Source organism: Triplophysa rosa, linkage group LG21, assembly GCF_024868665.1.
Source record: "Triplophysa rosa linkage group LG21, Trosa_1v2, whole genome shotgun sequence".
NCBI lineage: Eukaryota > Metazoa > Chordata > Actinopteri > Cypriniformes > Nemacheilidae > Triplophysa > Triplophysa rosa.
The window spans coordinates 18,670,480-18,687,669 of NC_079910.1; the positions used below are offsets into that span (position 1 = coordinate 18,670,480).

Here is a 17,190-nt window from a genome sequence, read left to right on the forward strand (position 1 = left end):
ATACCTAAAAAGACCGTCATCTTGTCCAGTTTGATTTGTGATTTTGTTCACAGCAAAGTTTTTGTCTGTCAAATTGTGTTAAGTTGTTAGATACGGAGGATGACAAATACACAGTCTTTACCATTGACAGCATACTTTCAGTGTACATGCACTCAAATTTCATGCCAATTTACTTGTTTGCGCTGCCTAATTTGCGAAAACTTTCACAAACAAATTTCGTCTTTTTTATATAATCGTACACCTGTGTTTATTATGTCCTGTGATAATAACACTAACGGTTCGAGATATTATACATAATAAGCCTATACATTAAACAAGACAAGTGAGTCATACAAGTAATGGTACCGTTGTGATTGGTGAATTGTTTCAGTGTTTTCATTGTTTCAATGTTGCTTTACTTAATATGGTTAGTTTCACAAATGGCATTGCAATTTTGTCATGTTCTTATTCATAAAAAAAGCTGCATAACTCTTATAAGTCACCATAAAAATGTTCACAAATTGACTTATATAAGTACTAATAGTGATCTATGGCTTTAAAGGGACAGAACACCTACACAACTTAATAATGGCCTCTTACTTAAGTCTTTTTGAGTTTAAAATGACTATTTAGATTTGTGAAACATTTCACAGATCAGTATTTGCCCAAAAAACATTCCTTGAGTCCTTCAGGTTAAAGGAAATCAGTTTACAGGTTACGACAGTCCATCGCCACTCAACAAATGGCCTAAAATGGTGAAAAACCCTCTCTTTAGACTTAACTTCATTTGTGAAAACTTTCACAAATTGATTTGACTATTTCGCATGGCCTTATGTGTATTTGAACTGAATATTAATAGTGATCTATGGCTTTAAAGGGACAGGACACCTAAACAACTTAATAATGACCTCTTAAGTCTTTTTGAGTTTAAAATGACTATTAAGATTTGTGAAACATTTCACAGATCAGTATTTGCCCAAAAAACATTCCTTGAGTCCTTCAGGTTAAAATAATCGTGATTAAACAATAATAACAATTTGGATTTAATCAAGTCCTTGGACTGATCGTCCTTGTGTTCATAGGAGGCTTAATCGCACACAGCCACTTGTTATTTTTTGCTACCCCAAATATTCAATTCAATTCAATTCAATTTTATTTATATAGCGCTTTTCACAATGTGCATTGTTCCAAAGCAGCTTTACAGGAGCAAATAAGAAAAACACAGAAAGGTAAAACACAGCACAGTGCATGGTGTTTATAGACCAAGCAAGATCATTATAATAAATAATATCTAATAAATAACTGAATAAATAAATAAATAAATAAATGCAGTCTTATTAGATGTCTTTATTCCCTTATTTACTGTCCCAACTTATGTTGAATAAACATTTGACTTATTAGTCTCGTTATTTCTTTAGTATTTATTTACATTATTAAAAATGGCAACATTTCATTGTTATGCGGATGATACGCAACTTTATCTACCCATAAAACGCAATGATCCTGATACACGGAACTCCCTTTTTGATTGTTTGGATGAGGTAAAATTTTGATTTCCCCCCACAATTTTTTTTAAATGAATCCAAAACTGAGGTTACAGTCTTTGGTCCGCCTGGAAATCGTGGAGGCAACAATATTGATCTGGACTACTTAGCTCCTTTTCTCTACCATGCATCAAGAACTTAGGTGTTTTTTGGGATCATAGCCTTAACATTGACAGGCAAATAAACGCAGTGATCAGCACTTGCTTTTTTCAATTGCGTCTTCTTTCTAAGATTAAACCTATTCTATCTACTAAATCTCTTGAGACTGCCGTTCATGCACTGATTACATCCCGACTGGATTATTGTAACTCCCTTTACTTTGGTGCGTCCAAATCTTCTATCCATCGCCTTCAATTGGTGAAAAATGTGGCTGCAAAAATTATTGCAAGGAAACGAAAGTCAGACCATGTGACTCCAATCTTAAGATCACTGCATTGGCTGCCTATCCATTTTAGGATTGAGTTTAAAATTTTACTTTGTGTTTTTAAATCACTACACAACCTGGCACCGAGTTATTTGTCCGAGCTTCTCCATCCCTATATTCCAACACGATCTCTGAGGTCTGGGGCTCAGGGTCTTCTATCCACCCCTAGAGCATGGCTTAAGCAAAGGGGGAAAGGACATTTGCTATTGCTGGCCCCCGGCTCTGGAATGGCCTCCCTGCGTATATCAGATCAGCACAGTCTGTCCACGCTTTTAAATCTTCTTTAAAGGCGTACTATTTCGACTTGGCATTTGATTTAGTATGAACTTTGCTCTTGTATGCATTGTCTGTTTTGTTTTATTGTGATGAGTTGTGCATTTGAATGTCATGGTTTTAGGGTTTCATATATATATATTTATGTTTATATTATTGTCCATACTGTTCAGCACTTTGGTCAGCCTGTTGCTGTTTTTAAATGTGCTTTAGAAATAAAACAAACTTGAACATCAAATATCAAAATTGATCAAACACATTAATTTACTATGTAAAAAATAATGGATGGTGTCTAATTTTACACTGTTGACAGTCCAAAAAGGCTACAAAGGAATTTAAGAGAGTAAAATCAGTCAGTGCAAGTTTTCATGAAGGAGTGTTTACCCAACACTATATGTTAAATGATGATGGGCTGTCATGTGATGCAGATTTTTCTTGTAATCCTGAGATAATTTACAATGATAACTGTGATCATAAGGTTTATGTAGGCCTAAATAACAATAAACATAGGTAAGTAACAATAAATAATGATATATGATAATAATAATGGCATAACACATAATAATAAATACACAGTAAGCATATGTACATGTAGTTCTTGTTGTGATCCAGCCTGTGTTCCATGTTCATTGTTAGTTGGATTCTTAGTTTGTTTTTGAGTATGTCCTGTTTCCTGTTTCATTTTGTAGTCCTAATCTTTTTGATTATTGGCCTCATGTTGGTTGTCTTCCAGGTGTTTCTTGTCTTCTCGTTTATCCCAGTGTATTTATGTCCTTGTGTTTTAATTGTCTGTGTCAGTCGTTCAGATGTATGACGTTATTTCATGTTCCCTTTTAACTTGTTTTGTTCCTTTATTAATTTTTAGGTCTCCTGCCCCTTTAAAGTCACATCTCACAATAAATTATGAAATTAATAATGAAATGTTTTCACAAATGATTTTAGTCTAAAAAGACTGTTTTTTACCATTTTAGGCCATTTGTTGAGTGGCGATGGACTGTCGTAACCTGTAAACTGATTTCCTTTAACCTGAAGGACTCAAGGAATGTTTTTGGGCAAATGCTGATCTGTGAAATGTTTCACAAATCAAATATTCATTTTAAACTCAAAAAGACTTAAGTAAGAGGCCATTATTAAGTTGTGTAGGTGTCCTGTCCCTTTAAAGCCATAGATCACTATTAGTACTTATATACTATAAGTCAATTTGTGAACATTTTTATGGTGACTTATAAGAGTTATGCAGCTTTTTTTTATGAATAAGAACATGACAAAATTGCAATGCCATTTGTGAAACTAACCATATTAAGTAAAGCAACATTGAAACAATGAAAACACTGAAACAATTCACCAATCACAACGGTACCATTACTTGTATGACTCACTTGTCTTGTTTAATTTATAGGCTTATTATGTATAATATCTCGAACCGTTAGTGTTATTATTACAGGACATAATAAACACAGGTGTAAGATTATATAAAAAAGATGAAATTTGTTTGTGAAAGTTTTCGCAAATTAGGCAGCGTAAACAAGTAAATTGGCATGAAATTTGAGTGCATGTACACTGAAAGTAGCTGTCAATGGTAAAGACTGTGTATTTGTCATCCTCCGTATCTAACAACTTAACACGATTTGACAGACAAAAACTTTGCTGTCAAACTGGACAAGATGACGGTCTTTTTTAGGTATTTAAGTCTTCAGCTTCGTGAGTTATATGCGTTTAAAAAAAAAAGTCGCAAAAATAAAACGCGGATATCATGCCGGGGAAACCGCTTCACATGAATTCACAAATCACGGTGTGCAAAATAAGATAACATGTTCATGCACTTGTATACAGCAGCGCGATGCGGATTCACAACTTAAAAACATCTGAATGTAAAACCGCTAAACTATCTTTACTGCGGTCTGATGTTGTTGTTGTGCAGTTTAACATACAACATCAGAATGTTTAAATGTAGGAAAAAACTTTGTGTGTCTTATGGGGCAAAAATGTAAAAATACAACATACACGGCCCTAAGATTGAATCACGGATTTCAGGCATTAAACAGATTTTGCTGTATAACGCGGAATGGCAACGAATCTTGCAAATGTGTTATGTAAGATTCTATCATTTCTATTTTTATTTTCCCTGTATGGTTCAACGTACTGTATCTACTGCAGGTTTTTAATATAGTTTATAAGTGAATACTGTAGTATACTGAAGTATTTTTTTCATGTGGGCAAATATATTATTGTATAGTGAAGGACGTAAAATGCAGAATGCAGAAAAATTAAAACAGAAAAAACAGAATTTGGGAAAAATTAAAAGGATTTCTTGTTGTTGTTGTGTCATCCCTCGTGTTGCAAGCCATATCTCTCCGGCCCCTCATTTGGGATGCTTTTCATGAACTGGCCCCATTACAAACTAATTGAATAGCCCTGACGTAGGCTATAGGCTATCCTTTTATCATGAAGGGAAAAACGTTTCGTTCTAATTGCACCTTTGCTGCTTGTTGTTCTGTATTTACCAATAAATAAGTTATAAATACAGGCCAATATTTTCCTTTAAAATGCCGTTTTTGTCATAAAAAAAATCTATATAATAATAACACAACAATAGCTTTTTTTGTCAGCATTTCCCTTATTGTTTCTGTATGTGAACAGTCTCCATCATTTTTAGATTTTTGATCGTCAAAAGCTTATACCCACTGAGCAAAAGTATGTCGAAACGACGTCTTTGTCGGATGTTGTAAGACATCCCCTGAGGAGCCAGAATGAAAGCTTTTCTGACGTCTTTTTCTGATGTCTTCTGGACGTCCAATATTGACGTCCATAGGACGTCTATAGAAAGTTCAAATTTAGTTCATATGTGGTCATTGCGGACTTATTTTCAACGTCTTATAACGTCAACTGCAGGCTAATTTTAGACAGTCTCCTGGCCAAATAAAGAGTCACACCAGTTTGCATTCAATTAAAACTTTATTTAATTCAATGTGAGGTCTCTATGTGGTTGTGTTTGTGCATGTGTTATGAATTGCTTCCGAGACATGAAGGGTTGTGGATCTAAATGCAGCCTTAATAGACAGAGTTCCAGAAACAGGCAAAGATCAGGGCAGACAGTAAACATTCATGGATGAAATCACAGGCAATGGTTGGGGCAGGCAGCAGAGGTTCAAAAGACAAAAAATACAATCCAAGGTATTACACAATAATCCAACAGGAAACAATACTCAGAAATACAGTGTAACACTAAACAAGACTTCACCAAGAATGAATGAAAACAAGGGCTTTAAATAGACCAGGGGTGCCCAATCCTTCTCCTGGAGATCTACTGTCCTGCAGAGTTCAGTTCCAACCCAAACAAACCTGAACCAGCTAATCAAGATAATCTGAATTACTATAAAAATAACAGACAGGTGTTTTTAAATAGGGTTGGAGCTGAAGTGCACAGGGCAGTGGAGTTGGCAAGGCTAATGGGAAACAGGTGAACATGTTTGAGTCTAGCAAAGGATTATGGGCAATGTAGTGTGCTATGATAGTCCAGGTGTTGTGGGAAGTGCCCTTTAGTGAAGCACAAGGACACTCCAGTTGACAGGTGTGACAGCGTGTGTGACTGTGTGGACATGTTTTTATATCCCGGTGGGGACCTAAACCTGAATGCACACCAACACATGGGACTCGTGTCATGGGCAAAAAAGCGGATAAATTGTAAAGAACAATATTTTTTAAAAATCTAAAAATGCGAAAAGTTTTCTATGATCTTTAGGTTTAGGGGTAGGGGATAAAATACACAGTTTATACAGTATAAAAAACACTAGATAGTACATTTTCTAAAGAAACTGTGAGTGATGCTTTCGTGGCAAACCACAGAACTCGGCACAAGGGTGATGACACTTTAAGTACTAATGAATCTAACCAACCCACATGACTCTAAGATGTTCTGATACAGAGATATAGGTGTTGCTAAATGGTTGCTAGGCTAACCTGTTTGGTTGCTATGGGCGTGGCTTAGCATATGCTAACTGATTATGCTTAAACCCACAAGTGAAACAAACCAACCCCCATCTCTCTATGATGTTCTGATGAAGAGATGTAGGTGTTGTTAAACGGTTGCTAAGTTGAGATGTTTTGTTGCTATGGGCGTGGAATGAACTTCCTGGGCCACTGATTGGTTGCCTGAGTAATACGTGCCCACCCCCTCGTCTCTACGACACTGTACTGCAAAGATATCCATATGAACTTTTGATAATGGGAGTCAATGGGATCAGTTGCTAGGTTGATGTAAATGGTTGCTATGGGCGTGGCTTAATAGCTTTAAGATGATCCTGTGACACTGATTGGTTGTCTGAGTGAAATGAGCCCACCCCCTTGTCTCTACGACACTGTTCTGCAAAGATATCTTTATGGACTTTTTATAATGGTAGTCTATGGGATCGGTTGCTACGTTGCTGTAAATGGTTGCTATGGGCGTGGCTTAATATCTTCATAATGATCATGTGACACTGATTGGTTGTCTCAGTCAAATGAGCCCACCCCCTTGTCTCTAAGTGGTTGTACTGCTAAGATATTCAACGCGGGACGTTTTACGCCTTATATGGGCATGCTTCCTGTGATTGGAAAATTTGGGGAGGCTCTTACACCCCGGGGGTACAACTTACACCTCATTGTGAATGATGTTCTTACAGAGCCTGATAGCCTCTTCAAATCGTGTATTATTTTCAGTGTTGGGTAAGTTACTCTCAAAAAGTAATTAATTACTAGTTACTAATTACATATTCAATAGTGTAATTAGATTACTGTACAAATGACTCTCTCCAAAAAGTATTTAGTTACTTATTACTAATTACTTTCTATATCCTACATCAACCTTGATTAGTTAAGTGATTCAAGGATAGACATGAAAGGGCTCTTTTAATTCATTCAAATAAATAATATTAAACTACATAAAGTAGTATTTTTAACTGACCAAAGTATTACAAATGTGAGAATTATATATTAAAGCACAGATTTTAATGTCAATTCCACTATTACACAAAGTATTTAGTTTAATTACATCAAAAGTAACTGTAATTAAATTACAGAAAAAATAAGAGTAATCCCTTACTTTACTTTTTCAAGGGAAAAGTAATTAAATTACAGTAACTAATTACTTAGTAACTAGTTACACCCAACACTGATTATTTTCATGTTGCTACAATATCCTCACTCGGAGCTACGACCCGTCCAAGTTGGGCGCAATGTTAAATCAATGGGATTTTTCGGGATTTTGCCCCCCCCATCGCACCCCCTCCACCCGATCGCTTCCAAAAGTCATCACACACCATTCCTCAATGAGCCGCTCGATTTGATGTAGTCATTCATGGGTCCAAATCGAAAAAATAACACGTGAATATATAGGTATCTAGGTTTTGAATGGGAGTCTATGGGCGCCATTATATGTATACAGAAATTTTGGGAGGCCCTCACACCCCAGGGGTGCAACTTACACCCCAGGGGTGCAACTTACACCCCACTGTGAGTGATGTTCTTATAGAGCCTGATAACCCCTTCAAATCGTGTATTATTTTCATGTTTCTACGATATCCTCGCTCGGAGCTACGATCCCTGAAAGTTGGGTGCAATGTTAAGTCAATGGGATTTTTCGGGTGGTTTTTCGCCCCAATATCGCACCCCCCCCGACCCGATCGCTTATAAAAGTCATAGCACACCATTCCCGAATAGGCCCGTCGATGTGATGTATTCATTCATGGGTCTACGTCAAAAGCTGCGGGACAAGTAGCGTGCCAAACTTTTGGCGGAACAAGAATAATTATAAGTATGTATGTTCGAATAACAATACTTATGCTTTTTCAAAGCATCACTAATAATTTATGATGCATCTTGTTCTCCAATTATTTTGTTAATACACACTTGAAATTCTATATTTTAGTTTTTATTTACCAGCTGTTTTACCAGCAATTCTTTGTCTAAAAAATTACTAACCTCGAAACAAGAGGTGCCTAGAAAAAACTCTGGAGGCAGTGGCGGAAAATGCAAAATCTAATAAATGAAGGAAAGAATATTGTTACTCACAATTGTTGACATTACACAATATTACAGTACAGTCCTTATCAAATGTTGAGAATTATGTTAATATGAATATCTAAGATAAATCCAAGAATGTGCCTGGCAGTTAAAATGATCTGCTTGCAGACAGCAAAAAGGGTTACATTTATTACATACGTGTGTGTGTTCAGAATAACTTTAACTAGAATAATTATTCATTTAAGACAGCGTTTCTCAATCATTAAGTAGACTGCTTCACACCACAGTCTAATCTGAGAGTTTACAACCCCTTAACAACTTTTCTGTCTCTATAAGTGCATGGACCAGCTTGTGAGACAGCGTGATAATTTACAAAATAAAGATATTATTGATACTATTTGTATAATTATTTTATTGTAATGTTAAAATGACAGACATAACTGAAACGATGGAGATTCTCTGAGACTGGCTGATACTCCTTTATCACAAATGACAGCACACAGATTTAACAGCATTTAATGGCAACGACATAACAGCATTTAACAGTGTATAGTGAAGACAAGTGTTAGGTAGCACAAAACGACGGAAAGCCAGTTTGTGTCAGAAGTTAATCTGTTACATTTACTGCAAAAGCCAATCATGACAATTTATTGAGTTTCATATGTAAAAGCGACCATTATTACCCTGAAAAACAAATTATTCCCCTCAGACAGTTCTATTTATCCTATTATTATTCTGTCTTTTATATGTCCTTTTGTTTTAATGTGGGCTTATTTTATTAAACAAATTAATATAAAACCGTTAAATAATCTTTCACGTCTTCTACGTCTATTATTGTTATTGAGTTTAATCAAAACATGTACTTACAAAGCCAAAGACGCTGGGTAATATGGCTAAGAACATTTGGGGTGTGTGTAGCTGCTGTTGACAAGCAGACGGGAGAAAATTAAACATAATTCAATATAAGTGAGATATTGCAAATATCTGTAAAGAATAATAATTATTGAGGCATATGAACATAGCAAATAAGGTGCAGGTTGCTAGGTTGTATTTTAAAAGAACTATCCCTTTAATGCCTTTATTAAGACATTGATGAGTCCGACTTGCTGGCAATGTAGTTTTATGTAATCTAAACCTAAATACTGAGAAAGTGTCTGACCACAAGTCAACATATACTTACAAGGGCAAAGACGTTGAGTATGGCTCTTAAAAGAGCCTTTAGGGTGTATGTAGCTTCTGTTGACAAGCAGAAAGGAGAAAAAGAAGAAACATGAATAGTAGTTAGTTTTATTGCAAAAGTCTTTGTGAATTAACTAAAACATTCAACACTAAAACAAATCAGAGAAGACAATTATTTTACTTTGTTTAAATTCCCATGGTTAAAGGCTCTGTTTTATGAATAGGTATGTGCCCAAAAACACCAAGCATACGTGACATATTCATAAATCAGTGAGGCCTTATTGCTACCTTAATATTATTCTTATTAAACCTATCATGTTAAGGTTAGATACTTCATAACCACTTCCTTGACAAACACACAATGAGTGTCATTTTAAAGCTTATAGAAGCTTGACTTTACATTAATATAAGAAAAACAGTCCGTCAATTTTATGACCCTTTATTTAGTTTCAACTGGCTATTTATTACCGGTGAAGACAGAACTAGTTCCTCTCAGACTGAAAGCGAAAAACAAACAGTTTCCCTGACTGTCCTTATGATGTAAATTGATTTCATCATTTACGGTCTTGATATTTTTAAATATATTTTTTCTTTTGTAGTGGGCTTGCGTTTTAAAATTAATTTAAATAAAACGGTTAAGTAAAAATAACTTTACCTCACTGTGCGCGTGATGGCTTCTTTCGCGGACTGCTTGACTGCTGCTGCTTCTTTAGTGTTTTACGGCAGCTGGCATCTGGTTTGTAGCATTACTGCCACCTTCTGTTTGAGCTTCGCCCGTTCAGTTTGTTTCACATGCTTTTGGCACGCGAGTATTAAATTGGGAAAGTTTATATATTATAGTATTATATATAAAATGTAACATCCATTTATAAAAAAAGTGTTATATAAAAAATGACATTAATTTTCTGTACCAGTCTTGCACATGAACAGACGTCCAAAAACTCTCCTAGCTAGACGTAATAAATATTGAACCTCATATCTACGTCCAAGATAGGTCTAGTCAGACGTCCAGATACCGTACTGCAATTGAACGTCGTGCAGACCTACAGATATGGTCCTGGACCGAGTGACGCAATATAGACATGATCTGCACGTCAGGCAGATGTCACCTGTTTGTTGGGTAGCGTTTTATACTGAATGCATGCAGCATGTACAGTCTATATGTAAATAGAAAAACAAATGCGTTCGTATGGGAAATCATTTTTAATCAATAACAACATACTCACAACAGCCACTGTACAGTAAGCAGACTTGTTACATGCATTAAGGCCTTAAACCGGTTGGCTTATTATTAAGCGTTTCTTGTCATTTAATCAGTTGTCAGCAACAGGGTAGTGTTCCGACATTTAAAAACATGACCCAATAAACCAACTCAAAAGGAACGAAGAATATGGTCAGACCGCGGAGTCAAACTCCTGTCGTCAAAGGCGATACTGTGCTGCTGCTGCGCACGCGGTCCACTGCGCTACCGAGACTGACACGGTTGTGAAAGAAGTCAATGCATTTTACAAACATGAACGTACACAGAGTCATGAGCATACACACTCTAAAAAATATGCCTTTTGTACACATATGATAAATGAAAAGGAGGAAAAATGTGCCCAATGGAAAAATATCACATAATGAAAGTCTAAACATTATTCGCAATAAAATTAAAAACAGGAAACGTTATTCAGATCGACATTCTACTACATAGGTCTTTCTATTCATTGGAGGGGCTGGACTGTGTAGAAAAGGTGGGGCTGATTTCAATATTATAGAAAACGCCGCTTTTTATGGCGTCTTTGATACACGGAAGCGCCGTCCTTTACGGCGTACTATGGAAGTCCAAACGGCGAAATGAACGGCATTTCGCATTGCACTTAAAACTCCGTTATTAACGCCGTTTCTACAGCGAAAACGCTGTAATTTACAGCGCATGAGCTACAAAATGCCGTACTTTGCGGCGTCTGTAAGTCTTAAACACCGTAAAACCAGGCGTCTGGTTGATGGCGAAATATGACCCAAACGGCTTTCCATACAGCCATGCTGATCACACCCTCACCTGAACGTTATGATAGCATCTGCATGACCTGCCTTCCGTTTCCATCATACACCTTCCGTTTTCACTATACTCTCTCACACATACATACATTCTTCTCTTACATACATATATTTTCTTCTGACATACATATATTTTCTTCTTACATTTATAATTTTTAATAATAATGTTTATTTTTTATAGCGCCTTTCAAGAACCCAAAGTCACTTTACAAAGTAATACAAGCAATTGGCAAACATAATACACCAAACAATCAGAGGGAACAATCATACAAACAAGTGTTGACAACAAGAAACTACAGTTAGTTTCTTGTTTCTAAAAGTCTTAATGCTAATGCTAAAACTTGACTCGCTGGGGCCCAGGTCAGGGAGCAGACAGTATGGCTTAACCAACTGTCTGCTTGCCGTCTCACGTCGCAGAATACACAAAATGTACAACATGTAGTAATCCGTTCTTTGCACAAAATGACACAAAATGATCAGAATTATGCACAATAGCCTTTGTAACAGTCCAAATAGGTGCGTGACCCAAAATAATCCAAATGGTCAAAAACTCTTCATGAAGGACTGCACACTATGGCTCAAAAAAGGAACAAATATTCAACTGTGAGATAAAAAGCATGCTTTACTGAGGAACAAAGGCAAGCAAACGTTTCAGTGACATGTGACCTTTGTCAATGGCAGTCAAACAATGTGGAGATACAGAAGCCTTCTTGATTTAAAGTGTCACATGGTTGGATGAGATCACATGATCAGTCAGACAAAAGAAGTTTTCAAAAGCAAAATAATCATTCAGCATGGAAAATACGATATAAGTAACGTCTGAAAGTCTAACAATACATTTATATATAATTCCATAATAGCAATTGTAAAAATCATTATTTTATAAGAAACATGATCGTACAAGTTTTTCATCCAAGCCCTTGGGATGTACACAGTTCATATAATAAATCCATTTAGCCTCATTCTGTAACAGTCTCTTATTAGAATCACCACCTCTTCTGGAATTGATCAATCTCTGCACAGCAAAAACGGCAGTGTACAGTTGACTCAAACTGAGTCAAAATCAACACTCAGAAAATGTACATATGACTCCCTCCATTTTGGAGTTAAAATAACACTTTTGAAATTGTTAAATATGTACATAACTCTCAGAGTAAATTAGTACACCCAACAGAAGTGTATGTACATCCTTTCACATTGTTATCTTTTCCCACTAGTGTTAAAATGTACACTATTGTAAGATTTAATACACAACACCAGCAATGTGTTAGTATTAATTAATAAATACCAATTATTAATGTTAATTAATATTGATTACTTATTTTGTACTATATATACACAACGATGAAACGAACGTATATAGAACGTTTTTTATTTATTTCTGAAATATGAATTTTGAAAGTTGCAATTTGTTTTAAAGAACATGCGATCATTTCAGAAACCCAAAGCAATTTTGAATTCAAAACATTTGAAAGCATAACTTCTGTTTTCTGACACATCAGAAATAAGTGCAAGAATCAATAAAGAAAGAGTAATATAAGACTGCACTATAAAATGTAATATACATCAATACAAAACAGAAATTACATGTTTGTAACGCCAATTTCATTTCTAAAAACATTCTCAAGTATTATTTTTTTAAACATGGCATGCATGAACATCCCTTATAAAATTAACAATACGTTTTTTTTAACATGTAAAACCAGACACGTCAAATTAATTGGATTGAATTTTTGAGTACACTTTACATTCACAGAAATATTTTTTCTATTTGGTTTCTGTACTTAGTTTTGAGAATGGATCATCAAGATTATCAAAACAGTGTTCAATTTTAGATGATGTTTCAAAATCATCAGCTGGAAGTAGATTCATCACCTCACTTTTGATATTTGAATGAATTTCATGTACCTGTTCTTCCATATCCAATACTACAGATGTTACAACACTGGTTGCTACTCCACTGTTTTACAATCTAGCGGTAATGGATTCACACATTTCTTGAGTTTCAGCACCTCTCCTTTTATCATTGCATGATGTCTCTGGTATTTCAACATCATTATTTAAATCTGACATTATCTCAATCTGTTCATTATCTTCGTTTGATTTTCAGTCACAATTTGGTCTAGATAGTCATCTCCATGAACACTACTTAAGTGTTTTCGAAATCCTGCATAAGTCATGAAGCTGCGTTTACAATTGTTCTGTGCACATTTCAGGTTTAATTTTTTCCCTGGATAGTAAGCATGAATAAGTTTTAGGTGACGAACAAGATCATTGATTTTACAATGTGCCAGTTTGCAAACAAAGTAGCAAAACATTTTAATCTACCTTAACCAATTCAAAAGTTTAGCTCGTAGGTCCTTAAGGGGTTTCACGAACTGTACCAAGACCTATCTTGTAGATAGTTGTCTGGATGAATGTATACATTGCACTTCAGCAGTGGGGGGTATGACACGCTAAAGACAAAGTATGCTTTAAAAAGTTCATCAAAGGCAGCAAGGGAAGACTTTGCCTGACATGGAAGCAGTTTTCCATCCAGCACGATGTAAAAATCATGGATGACGTTCTTTGCTGAGCCAACTGCAAGGAGATGTGGTTAAAGGCCTTCAGTCTTGTTAATGTGTTCAGTTAAGACAACGGCAAGCCTGAATAAAAGAAAAACATATTAGAAAGCATATAACCAATTACATGACCCATGACAGCTCACTTATGTTTCCATGCAAACCTTGTGAAACTGCACAATGTGGTCCATTGCCTCTCTCTCTGATGCTCATCTCAGCTGAAGGTGGCAAAAGGTTGGCCAGGAGTAAAATAGAGGACATGTCGATGTCCCATCCTGCAAAAAACAACAACATGTGGATTAACAGAAATTAGCCGATCGTGAGTAGCAGACAAATATTAACATCATCTTTACAGAAAACCTTAAATTTTCTCCTCTCGTTGTACCCATCAACTGTATCTTACCAATCCCTTAGGGTCGAGAAATCTTGGAAAAACTGAAAGGACTGTATTGGACTTCACTGCATCATGAATAAGGAGCTGTCTGTCCTTGAATGTTGCTTTCATCTTCTCAAAAATCAGATCCTTTTCTGCACAATGATTCATGAAAGATATCGCTTCTTTGCATTGGTCACCCTCCAACTGCAGTTCCAAACGGTTGCAAGTTCCTCTATGAGCTGTTGGTCCTCCACTGCCCTCACTGTCTGATGTTCCACTTGACCTAGCATCCTTCTTGCTGTGGTGTCCGCCGGGGTGTTTGCTTTGCCGTGAAACTGTTATGAGTCACCAAGAAATGTATCCTTGGTTGCTCTAATGGTCATAAAAATGCTCCTTTACATAAAAACAAAAAAATTGTTGTGAAGTCTTAACTTGTCATTGTTCTAGACATGAATGAGAAAGTGAGAAGAGTTGCTTAAAGCCATAATAAAATCCTTCAGCATTTCGTTTAAAATTCTTCTATTAGTTATTTATGAAAATGAGTAAAATGTCAAGTACTTACATATCCAGTTCTTGAGTATGGATCCTTCAGTGATGGGAACAGTGTTACAATTCCCAAGGCATGAGTTTTTGTTTCCTTAGAAGGGACACGGCTTTAAAAAGAACAATAACAATATTCAAATATGAATTGATCTACTAAGTCTGATAGTTTAAACTGTGCTTACACTTCTTTGTCAGTAATGTGCGCAACAACAATGTTAACCAAGTGTCGCCGGGTTGAGTCTGTGAGTTTTCCATGTTCTTTATATTCAGCCAAAATCGCAGGTCCTCCTGCCTTTTCTAAAATGTCTCTAACAAACTATAATGAAAAACATTGTGTTCTGTAATGTGTTCATAATATAACAAAGTCAATAACTGCTATCCAATCCAGCTAGTAAATTTTGATTTTCACCTGTTTTGCCTCAAAAACTCCATCAAAACAAGATCTCTTGGAGCTTGACCCAGCACTGTCATCAGTCTCAGACGACACTGAAAGAGCTACAGGAAGAATCGAGGACTGAGCATTCTGAAAGCTAAATAAAGAGAAACGTTAAACAAACATACAAAAATGTAATAAATTAAATGCTAGGTATGAATCAATTTTATGAGCCAAATTTCTAAATGTTTGTCAACAAGATGTTTTCTCAAAGCTGAAAATGCTTAGAATGAGGAAATCTAAATGTGTGGTCATGTTGTTTCAATCTCAAGATCTACGGCATGTTAGGGAAAGCTCTACAGCATATACCTGCTGTTGTTCCTTATATTTTTTTGTAATTTTAATGTGGACTGCTTCATGGAAACAGTGACTTCCTCAAATCCATTTTCCATGTTCGTATATCACAGACACACCTACCTGAATCTTTGTCAACAACAATCCATAGGATATCATGTGATCTCTCCTCCAGCAAGTCTGTGAATACATCTTCATCCACCTCCACACCAGTGTCGTCTTGTAATATCACTGATTGTGTCGTTTTGTCACTGATTGAAAATTTCTTCTTGACTATGGTTAAAAGGAGACAGAGAGGTTTCTTCTCAAAACTCGACACAGTAACTGATAGCACGCTATAATACAATAAGCATCAATAACCAAGAGTATACTTTTTTTTAAATTTAAATGACATACCTTGAGTCATTAAACTGGTGTAATCTGCTCCATCTACTTTTATCAGTTTCTTCATTCCTTCGCATATTACTGTGAACAGCATTGTTACTAGTGAAAACAAAAACAAACCATTAATTTAACTAAGATATTGATATGTTTAAGGTTTAAATAATGCTGCACGTGAATACCACAGAATCTCATGTCACTGAGTTTGTGGCCAGCTTCCACAAAGTGTCTTGCCACATGAGAATGAATGTCTGCTCTTCTTAAAGAACTCCTGCGTTCATTAATGCGAATATTCAATTGACGATTGGTTTTGCCAATATATTGTAAGCCACATGAGCACGTGATTAAATAGATAACAAAAGAAGATAAATGTAAAAAAGAAGAACACCAATTTAGTTTTCTATTTAACTGATCACATTCTAATCGGAGTCTGAAGAAAGTATCCTATAAACAAAGGGTTATCATTTGTACCGACTACGCAGACTAATCCATTTAAACTGAAAGTTGAATTGTTTAAATTCTCAATACAGTCTGCCTGCAGACACGATGCACTCTCAGCCTCGCATGTGCACTCGGACGCATGCACGCACAGGCCACAGTTGAAGTAAAAGTGTTGTTTTTAATTATTAGGTAAATGTTCAAAAACAATCCTGATATTTAATGTTATACGATATATTTTGCAGGAACAGACCCCTCGACGTTGTTAGAGGGTTCAGCGACCGCTAAGGAATTGTTGCAAGTATATTTATTTAATTCATATTAGGTAGATGTAAACGTTTTGTTTTAATCTATGAGATAATGTTATCGAAAACTATCCGGATATCTATCTAATATATTGCGTCTGTGCTAATTGGGTATACCCTTTCTTCATACAGTAACTAAATTAGTGAAGAACTATCAAAATAAATGTTCTTCTAGACAGTGAAAAAATTTAGTGTTTTCCTGGCTCTGTGTTTTGGGCTGATTTTTGAAAAGTGACAGGGAAGTTTTTATAAGACTTGCTCTATATAATTATTGTGTAGAAGAAGTGTCACTTAACATTATTTAATATGAAGTTAGAATCTTTATAATAACAAGTCATTTTAATATTGTTAACAATGGTTCTTTAAAACTTGAGATATATGAAATACGACAAAAATTTAAAGAATATAATACACATC

The 17,190-nt window shown here is 35.6% G+C and overlaps 1 long non-coding RNA gene across 1 annotated transcript; it reads right to left on the minus strand.

Moving 5' to 3' along the window:
* Positions 1–8,197: 8,197 nt before the first annotated feature.
* On the minus strand, positions 8,198–10,110 carry LOC130571928 (uncharacterized). Its single transcript, XR_008965139.1, has 4 exons — positions 10,055–10,110; positions 9,401–9,456; positions 9,088–9,141; positions 8,198–8,235 (listed from the first exon to the last, which is right to left on the minus strand). It is a non-coding gene; the product is annotated as an uncharacterized LOC130571928 (long non-coding RNA).
* Between the last annotated feature and the right edge of the window lie 7,080 nt (positions 10,111–17,190).